Source organism: Macaca thibetana, chromosome X (genome assembly GCF_024542745.1).
Source record: "Macaca thibetana thibetana isolate TM-01 chromosome X, ASM2454274v1, whole genome shotgun sequence".
Taxonomy (NCBI): domain Eukaryota; kingdom Metazoa; phylum Chordata; class Mammalia; order Primates; family Cercopithecidae; genus Macaca; species Macaca thibetana.
The window spans coordinates 97,115,142-97,127,162 of NC_065598.1; the positions used below are offsets into that span (position 1 = coordinate 97,115,142).

General features: G+C 42.5%; 1 protein-coding gene and 1 non-coding gene across 5 annotated transcripts in view; both read left to right on the forward strand.

Moving 5' to 3' along the window:
* The window catches only part of RPL36A (ribosomal protein L36a), a 220,536-nt gene that overhangs the window by 139,944 nt on the left and 68,571 nt on the right, over positions 1-12,021 (forward strand). The window lies entirely within an intron of this gene.
* On the forward strand, positions 9,072-9,178 carry LOC126946973 (U6 spliceosomal RNA). The gene has a single exon (XR_007722835.1). It is a non-coding gene; the product is annotated as a U6 spliceosomal RNA (small nuclear RNA).

The following is a 12,021-nucleotide window of genomic DNA, read 5'->3' on the forward strand; positions in this document are numbered from 1 at the left end:
GAGCCACCGCACCTGGCCGGTATCTCAATATAGTTTTGATTTGCATTTCTCTGATGATCTATTCAGATATTTGGCGCATTTTTTAACTGGATTATTAGATTTTTTTTTTCCTATAGAGTTGTTTGAACTCCTTGCATATTCTGGTTATTAATCCCTTGTCAGATGAGTACTTTGCAAATATTTTCTCCCACCCATGGGTTGTCCCTTCACTTTGTTGATTGTTTCCTTTCCTGTGCAGAAGCTTTTTAAATCATTTGTCCATTTCGCTTTGGACTGTGCTTGTGGATTACTCAAGAAATCTTTGCCCAGTCCAACATCGTGGAGAGTTTCCTCAGTGTTTTCTTGTAGTAGTTTCATGGTTTGAGGTCTTGGATTTAAGTCTTTAATCCATTTTGATTTGACTTTTGTAGATGGTGAAGATAGGGACCTAGTTTCATTTTTTCTGCTTATGAATATCCAGTTTTCCCAGCACCATTTATTGAAGAGACTGTCTTTTCCCCAGCATATTTTCTTGGCACCTTTGTTGAAAATGAGTTTGCTGTAGATGTATGGATTTGTTTCTGGGTACTCTATGCTGTTCCATTGGTCTACATGTCTGTTTTTCTGCCTGTTCCATGCTGTTTTGGTTACTATAGCTCTGTAGTATAATTTGAAGTCAGGTAATGTAATTCCTCCAGTTTTGTTCTTTTTGTTGGGTATGGTTCTTGCTATTCTGGGTCGTTTATGGTTGCATAAAAATTTTAGGATTTTTTTTCTATTTCTGTGACTGTCATTGGTATTTAGATAGGGATTGCATTGAATCTGTAGATTGCTTTGGATAGTACTTTTTTTTTTTCTTTTTCACAGTTTTGCTCTTGTTTCCCAGGCTGGAGTGCAATGGCACAATCTCGGCTCATCGCAACCTCCATCTCTCGGGTTCAAGTGACTCCCTGCCTCAGCCTCCTGAATAGCTGAGATTACAGGTATGTGCCACCATGCCCGGCTACTTTTTGTATTTTTAGTAGAGACGGGGTTTCATCATATTGGTCAGGCTGGTCTTGAACTCCTGACCTCAGGTGATTCACCTGCGTTGGCCTCCCAAATTGCTGGGATTACAGGCGTGAGCCACCGCACCTGGCTAGTATTGACATTTTAACAACATTTATTCTACCAGTTCATGAACATGGAACACCCTTTCATTTTTTTGTGTCTTCTTCAAATTCTTGCATCAATGTTTTATATTAGGTTGGTGCAAAAGTAATTGCAGTTTTTGCCATTAAAAGTAATGGCAGCTGGGTGCAGTGACTCATGCTTGTAATCCCAGCACTTTGGGAGGCCAAGGCAGGGGGATCACTTGACATCAGGAGTTTAAGACCAGCCTGGCCAACATGGCGAAACCCATCTCTAATAATACAAAAATTAGCCAGGCATGGTGGCATGCACCTGTAATCCCAGCTACTTGGGAGGCTGAGGCAGGAGAATCACTTGAACCCAGGAGGCAGAGGTTGCAATGAACCGAGATCGTACCACTGCACTCCAGCCTGGGTGACAGAGCAAGATTCTGTCTCAGAAAAGCAAACAAACAAACAAAACAAGTAATTGCAAAAAATACAATTACTTTTTACCAGCCCGATAGTTTTCATTGTAGAGATCTTTCACGTCTTTGGTTAATTCCTAGGTGTTTTGTTTTTTTGTTTGTTTGTTTTTTGTAGCTATTGTAAATGGAATTGCTTTCTTGATTGCTTTTTCAGATTGTTCACTGTTGGCTTATAGAAATGCTACTGATTCTTGTATGCTAATTTTGTATCCTGCAACTTTACTGAATTTGTTTATCAGTTCTAATGGTATTTTAGTGGAGTCTTTAGGTTTTTCCAAATATAAGATCATATTATCTGCAAACAAGGATAATTGGATTTCTTCCATTCCAATTTGGGTGTCCTTTATATCTCTCTTCTTTGATTACTCTAGCTAGGACTTCCAGTACTATGTTGAACAACAGTGGTGACAGTGGGCATCCTTGTTGTGTTCCACATCTTAGAGGAAAGGGTTTCAGTTTTTCCCCATTCAGTCTAATAACAGCTATGGGTCTGTCATATATTGTCTTTATTATGTTGAAGTATGTTCCTTCTATACCCAGTTTTTTGAGGGTTTTTATCACGAAGAAATGTTGAATTTTATCAAATGTTTTTTCAGCATCAATTGAAATCATCATATGGTTTTTTTGTTTTTGTTTTTTTGAGATGGAGTCTTGCTCTGTTGCCCAGTTTGGAGTGTAGTGGCATGATCTCAGCTCACTGCAACCTCTGCCTCCCAGGTTCAAGTGACTCTCCTGCCTCAGACTGCTGAGTACCTGGGATTACAGATGTGTGCCACCACACCCGGCTAATTTTTGTATTTTTAGTAGAGACAGGGTTTCACCATGTTGGCCAGGCTGGTCTCAAACTTGTGACCTCAAGCGATCCACCTGCCTTGGCCTCCCAAAGTGCTGGGATTACAGGCGTGAGCCACCATGCCCACCCACATCATATGGTTTTTATCCTCCATTGTGTTGATATGATGAATCATATTGATTGACTTGTGTATGTCTAACCAACCTTGCATTCCAGGGATAAATCCCACTTGGTCAGGGTGAATTACCTTTTTAATGTGTTCAATTCAGTTGGTTAGTATTTTGTTGAGTATGTTTGCATCTACATTCATCAAAGAAATTGGCTTGTAGTTTTATTTTTATTTTTTGATGTATTTTGTCTAATTTGGGTATCAAGGTAATACTAGCCTTGTAGAATGAGACTGGGAGGCTTCCCTCCTCCTCTATTTTTTGGAATAGTTTGAGTAGGACTGGTATTACTTCTTCTTTCAATGTTTGGTAGAATTCACTAGTGAAGTCTTTGGGTCCTGGGCTTTTCTTTGCTGGGAGACTTTTTATTATGCCTTCGATCTCATTACTTGTTATTCGTCTGTTCAGGTTTTGGATTTCTTCCTGGTTCAATCCTGGTACATTATATGTGTCTAGAAATGTATCCATTTCTTCTAGATTTTCCAATTTATTGGCTCATAGTAGCCACTAATGATCCTTTAAGTTTCTGCAGAATCAGTTGTAATGTCTCCATTTTCATCTCTCATTTTATTTATTTGGGTCTTCTTTGTTTTTTTCCCTCACTGTTCTGGCAAAGGGTTTGTCTATTTTGTTTATCTTTTTAAAAAATCAACTTTTCCTTTCATGGATCTTTTGTATTGTTTTCTTCATTTTTATTTTATTTCTGCTCTGATCTATATTATTTATTTTCTTCTAATAATTTTGGGTTTGTTTGCTCTTAGTTTTCTAGTTCTTTAAGATGCATGGTTAGATTATTTATTTGGAGTTTTTCTTCTTTTTTGATGTAGGTGCTTATAGCTATAAACTTCCCTCTTACTACTGCTTTTGCTGTATCGCATAGGTTTTGGTATGTTGTGTTTCCATTATCATTTGTTTCAAGAAATTTTTCAATTTTCTTCTTAATTTCTTCATGGACCCACTTGTCATTCAGGAGCATACTGTTTAATTTCCATGTGTTTGTATAGTTTCTAAAATCCCTCTCATTATTGATTTCTAGTTTTATTCCATTGTGGTCAGAGAAGATGCTTGATGTTATTTCAATGTTTAAAAATGTCTTGGGCCAGGCGTGGTGGCTCAAGCCTGTAATCCCAGCACTTTGGGAGGCCGAGACGGGTGGATCACGAGGTCAGGAGATCGAGACCATCCTGGCTAACATGGTGAAACCCCGTCTCTACTAAAAAAATACAAAAAACTAGCTGGGCGAGGTGGCGGACGCCTGTAGTCCCAGCTACTCGGGAGGCTGAGGCAGGAGAATGGCATGAACCTGGGAGGCGGAGCTTGCAGTGAGCTGAGATCCGGCCACTGCACTCCAGCCTGGGCCACAGAGCGAGACTCCGTCTCAAAAAAAAAAAAAAAAAAAAAAGTCTTAAGACTTGCTTTGTGACCTAACATATGGTTGTCCTTGAGAATGATCCATGTGCTAGGAGAAGAATGTGTATTTTGCAGCTGTTGGATTAAATGTTCTGTAAATATCTATTGGATCCACTTTTTCTATAATGCAGATTAAGTCTGAAATTTCTCTGTTGATTTTTCTGTCTGGAAAATCTGTCCAATGCTGAAAGTGGGATATTGAAGACATGATTGTGCCACTGCACTCTAGCCTGGGCAACATTGCAAGATCCCATCTCTAAAAAAAAAAAAAAAAAGAAGAAGAAGAAGAAAATGTGGTATATATACACAGTGGGATACTATTCAGCCATAAAAAAAGAATGAAATCATGTCATTTGTAGCAACATAAATGGAACTAACTAGATGTCATTATATTAAATAAGCCAGGCACAGAAAAACAAATACTACATATTCTCACTCATATGCTGGAAATGAAAAAAGTTGACCCCCGCCAGGTGCGGTGGCTCACGCCTGTAATCCCAACACTTTGGGAAGCCAAGGAGGGCAGATCACAAGGTCAGGAGATTGAGACCATGGTGAAACCCTGTCTCTACTAAAAAAAATACAAAAAATTAGCCGGGCGTGGCGGCAAGCACCTGTAGTCCCAGCTACTCGGAAGTCTGAGGCAGGAGAATTGCGTGAACCCGGGAGGCGGAGTTTGCAGTGAGTCGAGATCACGCCACTGCACTCCAGCCTGGGCGACAGAGCAAGACTCCGTCTCAAAAAAAAAAAAGAAAAGAAAAGAAAGAAAAAAGTTGACCTCATGGAAATAGAGAAGAGAATTATAGATACCAGAGGCTGGAAAGGGTGTGTGGGTGGGAGGCAGGTGATGAATAAAAGGTTGGTTAATGGATCCAGTCATACAGTTAGAATAAATACGTTCTAATGTTCCATAGCAGAGTAGGGTCACTAGAGTTAGAAACAATATATTGTATATTTCAAAGTAGCTAGAAGAGAGTACTTGAAAGATTACCAACATACAGAAATGACATGCCAGGCGCAGTGGCTCACGCCTGTAATTCCAGCCCTTTGAGAGGCCAAGGCAGGTGGATCATGAAGTCAGGAGATCCAGACCAGCCTGGTCAGCATGGTGAAACCCAGTCTCTACTAAAAATACAAAAAATTGTCCGGGCATGGTGGCATGAGCCTATAGTCCCAGCTACTCGGGAGGCTGAGGCAGGAGAATCACTTAAATCCAGCAAGCAGAGGTTGCAGTGAGCCAAGATCACGCCACTGCACTCCAGCCTGGGCGACAGAGTGAGATTCCATCTCAAAAAATAAAAATTAAAAAAATTAAAAACTCAACTTTGCTCTCATACACTGCCAGTGAGTATGTAAATGGTTTCAACCTTTCTGAAAAGCAGTTTGGTAACATACATGAAGACCCTTAAAATGTCATACTTTTTTACTTAGTAAGTCCACTTCAGAGTAATTCCACTAAAAGGGTTTATCTGAAGTGCACACAATATTTTATGGGCAAAGATGTGCTTTACCAGGTTATTTGTAATAGAAAATAAATGGAAAAGATCTAAATGTGCAACATTTGTGGAATATTGTGGTGAACTTTATGATTTGTACATACTATGAAGCCTTTAAAATGATATGGAAGAGGCCAGGCGGGGTGGCTCACACTTGTAATCCCAGTACTTTAGGAGGCCGAGGCAGGCGCATCATGAGGTCAGGAGTTCGAGACCAGCCTGACCAACATGTTGAAACCTCATCTCTACTAAAAAATACAAAAATTAGCTGGGCGTGATGGCGCATGCCTGTAATCCCAGCTACTCGGGAGGCTGAGGCATGAGAATCACTTGATCCCGAGAGGCGGAGGTTTTAGTGAGCCGAGATAGTGCCCCTGCACTCCAGCCTGGGTGACAAAAACTCTGTCTCAAAATAAGTAAGTAAATAAAATAAAACAAAATAAAATAAAATGATATGGAAGAACAGTGTAGCACAACAATTGAGAGCATAGGTTTTGGGGATAGATCTGAACTCAAGTCAAACCTTCATCATTGGTCATATGATTTTGGGCAAATCACCTAAGAGTCTTCCTAAGCCCCTTTTCTCATCTATAAAATAGGACCAAGGGCAGTTTCTAATCCACTGGGTGGTTATTATTATTATTATTATTATTATTAAATGACATTATTCATGTGTTTAGCACAGTGCCCAGCAGATAGCTTAGTAAACAGGAACTCACAAGACTGGGGGCACAGTGGCTCATGCCTATAATCCCAGCACTCTGGGAGGCTGAGGCAGGTGGATCACTTGAGGTCAGGAGTTCAAGACCAGCCTGGCCAACATGGTGAAACCCCGTCTCTACTAAAAAGACAAAAATTAGTCACCTGTGGTGGCGAGCGCCTGTAATCCCGGCTACTGGGGAGGGTGAGGCAGGAGAATCGCTTGAATCTGGGAGGCGAAGGTTGCAGTGAGCCGAGATTGTACCATTGTACTCCAGCCTGGGCAGTGAAAGTGAAACTCTGTCTCAAAAAAAAAAAAAAAAAAAAAAGTAAATAGTAACTCACAATAACCCCAGGATGTAGGTTTTTACTACTGAGGACATGGAATCAGAGAGAGGATGAGTCACTTGTCCACCACATGGCTAGTAAGTGGTGAGCTGGGACTCAAACCTGGAAAGTTTGATTTCAAAACCCATACTCCTGACAACAACACTAAAATGTTAGTTGTTATTTATGCTGTTATTGCAGCTATTGCTGCTGCTTAATAACATAGGAAAATGCTTATGGTAAAATGTTGAGCAAAAAAAAAAAAAGAAGAATACAAGTTTTTATGTGTGGGTTTATTCTGATTTTGTTTTGAATAATACAAAAATTATTCTGAATTTTTATATTGTGCATATACATACATCAATAAAACACTGGAAGAAAATATAACAATATATTTAAATGATTATCTCTTGGGTACAGTGTTTAGAGCAATGGGGCACATAGAAAATGTTAAGTATTATCACCAGGATCATTTGTTTTGATGTTCTAAAGATTCAATAAAATGGTCTAAATGTGAATTTATTGTATTTATCTTGCTCAGGACTCACAGTTTCTGAATTTGAGAATTCACATTTCTTTTTATTTTATTTTATTTTATTTTATTTTATTTTATTTTATTTTAGATGGAGTCTCAGTCTGTCACCCAGCCTGGAGTGCAGTGGCACGATCTCAGCTTGCTGCAACCTCTGCCGCCCGGGTTCAAGCAATTCTCCTGCCTCAGCCTCCCGAGTAGCTGGGATTACAGGTGCCTGCCACCACGCCTGGCTAATTTTTTTGTATTTTTAGTAGAGATGGGGTTTCACCATCTTGGTCAGGCTGGTCTTGAACTGCTGACCTGGTGATCCACCTGCCTTGGCCTCCCAAAGTGCTGGGATTACAGGCATGAGCCACCGTGTCCAGCCCAAGAATTCACATTTTTAAACAATCAGTTCTAGAATACCCTCAATCATTACTTCTTTGAATATTACTTTCAAAATTTGTCCTGCATGTCTCTTTACCTCTTTTCATATTTTTTATTTCTTTCTCTCTCTGTGTTGCATTCTATATATCTATTTTTCTAGTTACCACTTTTCTCTTTAATTGTGCCCAATCTGTGGTTTAACATGTCTATTGAGTTTTTAAATTTAAAACTTTTTTTCATGTCTAGAATTCTTTTTCAATACTACCTGGCCTTTTAAAAATAGTGTACTGGAGTGGAATAATAGACACTGTAGACCCAGAAAGGTGGGAGGTGCAAGAGGTGTAAGGGATAAAAAATTACCTAATGGGTCAGGCTCAGCGGCTCACACCTGTAATCCCAGCACTTTGGGAGGCTGAGGCGGGTGGATCACCTGAGGTCAGCAGTTTGAGACCAGCCTGGCCAACATGATGAAACCCCGTCTCAACTAAAAATGCAAAAAATTAGCTGGGCTTGGTGGCACGCGCCTGTAATCCCAGCTACTTGTGAGGCTGAGACAGAAGAATCGCTTGAACCCCAGAGGCAGAGATTGCAGTGAGCCAAGATTGCACCACTGCACTCCAGCCTGGGCACCAAGAGCGAAACTCTGTCGCAAAAAAAAAAAAAAAAAAAAAAATTACCTCGGCCAGGCGTGGTGGCTCACGCCTGTAATCCCAGCACTTTGGGAGGCCGAGGCGGGCGGATCACGAGGTCGGGAGATCGGGACCATCCTGGCTGACACGGTGAAACCCCGTCTCTACTAAAAATACAAAAAAATTGGCCAGGCGTGGTGGCAGGCGCCTGTAGTCCCAGCTTCTCGGGAGACTGAGGCAGGAGAATGGCGTGAACCCAGGAGGCAGCGGAGCTTGCAGTGAGTGGAGATCGCGCCACTGCACTCCAGCCTGGACGACAGAGCAAGACTTCGTCTCAAAAAAAAAAAAAAAAAAAAAAAAAAAAAATTACCTAATGGGTTCTATGTATATGATTTGAGTGATGGTTACACTTTAAAGCCCAAACTTCACCACTACACAATATATCCATGTAACAAAGCTGCATTTGTATCCTCAAATCTGTAAAAACAAAATAATGTCTTGTTCTTTTCTTACATTTTCAATTATATCTTTAATCATTTTAAGCATATTTTATAGTGTGTATTAGATGAGTCTGCATGTTTCAGGGTCTATGTGTTGTGTCTTCAGACATTTGATTATGGTGTGGTGTTTTTTCATGTGTTTTATAATTTTTTATTTTAAATTGTGTTCAGTGCAGCTTTACTTGTGGGGATCTTGTGAGGGATATGTCTCTCTAGAGTTGTTTTATGTTGCTTCTGCTAGGTAGGAATAACAATAGTTATACTCTTAAGTGAGTATACACTTTATACTTATTGTTTGGTGTAGAGGGTTCCTGGACATTGTAGGAGTTATACATTTTGAATCCCAAACCCATGTGAAAGCAGGCTTCAGAGGGAGACCTGTTTTCTACCTTCTTAGAGCCCAGGTTGTCTTCCTATGCTAGCGAATGAATTTTTGTCTAGTTCAACCTTATTGAAGGTGTAGTCCTTTGAAACTCCCAACTTCCTACAGGTGTTTCAGTTCCAACCCCCTGCCTTACTTAGGCCGAAGGCTCTGTCTCCTGCCTCTACAAGGCCATCAGAACCTAAGCATGTGTGCTCGCTTCAGCAGCACATGTACTGGAATTGGAATGATGCAGAAAAGATTAGCATGGTCCCTGCACAAGGATAATGCACAAATCCGTGAAGTGTTCCATATAAAAAAAGAAGAAGAAGAAGGTGGATCACGGCAGATGGGAGGCAGGACTAGATTGCAGCTCCAACTTGGACGAACAGAGCAACATGTGGACGCTCGCATCATGAAATTTTGCTCCGGAACGACTGCAGGAATAAATCAGGAAACCCAAGAGGACCCACAGACCCTCTGAAGAAAGCGGACTGCTCCTGCAGGACCCAGGAGACACACCAAACACTGTGAGTGCCCAAACTGTGGAAGTGGGAAAGGGAGCTCTTCTGCCCCCGAACACACACCCCCACTGGGGAAACTGAAGGCCTAGGTTACGGGAGAAGATTCTGACCTTACCTGGAGCTGAGTCAATTTAGATACCGTGCGAAATACAGGAGTAGAGGAAAGAGTGGGAAAAGCCCTGTGAGCTCACTGGGTCCCCTAGCAAACCATTTCTGCCTGGCCTTACAGGGGTCCTTTGGTAGGGTGGCCAGAGGCACTTGGAAAAGGTCACAGGGAGAAAGAAATCTCCAGCCGAACTTTGTAACAATTTGAACTGAGGCCGGGCACAGTGGCTCAAGTCTGTAATCCTAGCACTTTGAGAGGGTGAGGAGGGTGGATCACCGGACGTCAGGAGTTCGAGACCAGCCTGGCCAAGATGGTGAAACCTCGTCTCTACTAAAAATACAAAAATTAGCCAGGTGTAGTGGTGCGTGCCTGTAATCCCAGCTTCTCGGAAGGTTGAGGCAGGAGAATTACTTGAACCCAGGAGGCAGAGGCTGCAGTGAGCTGAGATCGTGCCACTGCACTCTAGCCTGGGCGACAGAGCAAAACTCCGTCTCAAAAACAAACAAACAAACAAACAAAAAAGACAGTTCGAACTGATGGACTGATGGAGAAGTCTTCTGGCCAGAACTTGTTAGGGGGTGGGGCATGAATCTGGTGTGCAGACTCCACAGGCGGGGTAAGAAGGAAAGCCATACTTGCTTTCACAGCTGGGAGGTGGGTAGCCTGGGGCAAGATCTCAGCCCTGCTTACTCACTGCCTGGAAACAGACTCAGTGCTGTTGGGTGGGGGTACAGTGGGAGTGAGACCAGCCCTTTGGATTCTGTGGGAGCTGTGTGAGGCCTGTGACTGCTGGCTTTCCCCCACTTTCCTGACAACCTGCACAACACAGTAGAGACATCCATAATCCTTCTATGATTATAACTCCATTGACCTGGGAGCCTCACCCCCATACCCCACAGCAGCTGCAGCAAGACCTGCCCAAGGAGACTCTGAGCTCAGACACACCTAGCCCTGCCCCAACCCAATGATCCTACCCTACCCACCCTGGTAACTGAAGACAAAGGGCACATACTCTTGGGAGTTCTAGGGCCCCGCCCACCGCCTGTTCCTCCCCATACTACCACAGCTGATGCTGTCTGGAAAGCGCCACCTCCCAGCAGGAGGCCAACAAGCACAAAAATAGTGCATTAAACCACCAAAGCTAAGAACCTTCACAGAGTCCATTTCACCCCCTTTCCATCTTCACCAGATCAGGTGCTGGTATCCACAGCTGAGAGATCCATAGACGGTTCACATCACAGGACTCTGTGCAGACTACCCCGAGTACAAACCCAGAGCCTGGTAGACTTGCTGGGTGGCTAGATCCAGAAAAGCTGTAACAATCACTACAGCTTGGCTCTTAGGGAGCCACATCCACAGGAAAAGGGGGAGAGTATTACATCAAGGGAACATGCCATGGGACAAAAGAATCTGAACAACGGCCTTCAGCCCTGGACCTTCCCTCTGATAGAGCCTACCCAAATGAAAAGGAACCAGAAAACTGACTCTGGTAATATGAAAAAACAAGGTTCCTTGACACCCACAAAAGATCACACTTTCCTTGACACCCACAAAAGATCACACTAACTCACCAGCAATGGATCCAAACCAAGAAGAAATCTTTGATTTACCTGAAAAAGAATTCTGGAGGTTAGTAATTAAGCTACTCAGGGAGGCACCAGAGAAAGGTGAAGCCCAATGTAAGGAAATAAAAAAAAATTGGAGAGGCACGGTGGCTCACACCTGTAATCCCAGCACTTTGGGAGGCTGAGGTGGGCGGATCATGAGGTCAGGAGACCAAGACCATCCTGGCTAACACGGTGAAACCTCGTCTCTACTAAAAATACAAAAAAATTAGCCAGGTGTGGTGGCACACACCTGTAGTCTTAGCTACTTGGGAGGCTGAGGCAGGAGAATCGCTTGAACCTGGGAGGCAGAGGTTGCAGTGAGCCAAGATTGTGCCACTGCACTCCAGCCTGGGCAACAGAGTGAGACTCCATCTCAAAAAAAAAAAAAAAAAAAAGGAAAGAAAAGAAAGGAAATGAAACAAGAAGAGAAGGCCGAGCATGGTGGCTCATGCCTATAATCCCAGCACTTTGGGAGTCCAAGGTGGGCAGATCACCTGAGGTCAGAAGTTCGAGACCAGCCTGACCAACATGGAGAAACCCTGTCTCTACTAAAATACAAAATTAGCCAGATGTGGTGGTGCATGCCTGTAGTCCTAGCTACTCAGGAGTCTGAGGCAGGAGAATTGCTTGAACCCGGGAGGCGGAGGTTGCAGTGAGCTGAGATAGTGCCATTGCACTCCAGCCTGGGCAACAAGAGTGAAACTCCATCTTAAAAAAAAAAAGAAAAAAAAAGTGAAGAGAGGAATATTCAGTGAAATGGATAGCATAAATAAAAAACAATCAAAGCTTCAGGAAACAATGGACACAGTTATAGAAATGCAAAATGCTCAGGAAAGTCTCGCCATAGAATTGAACAAGTAGAATAAAGAAATTCAGAGCTCAAAGACAAGGTATTCGAATTAACCCAATCCAACAAAGACAACGA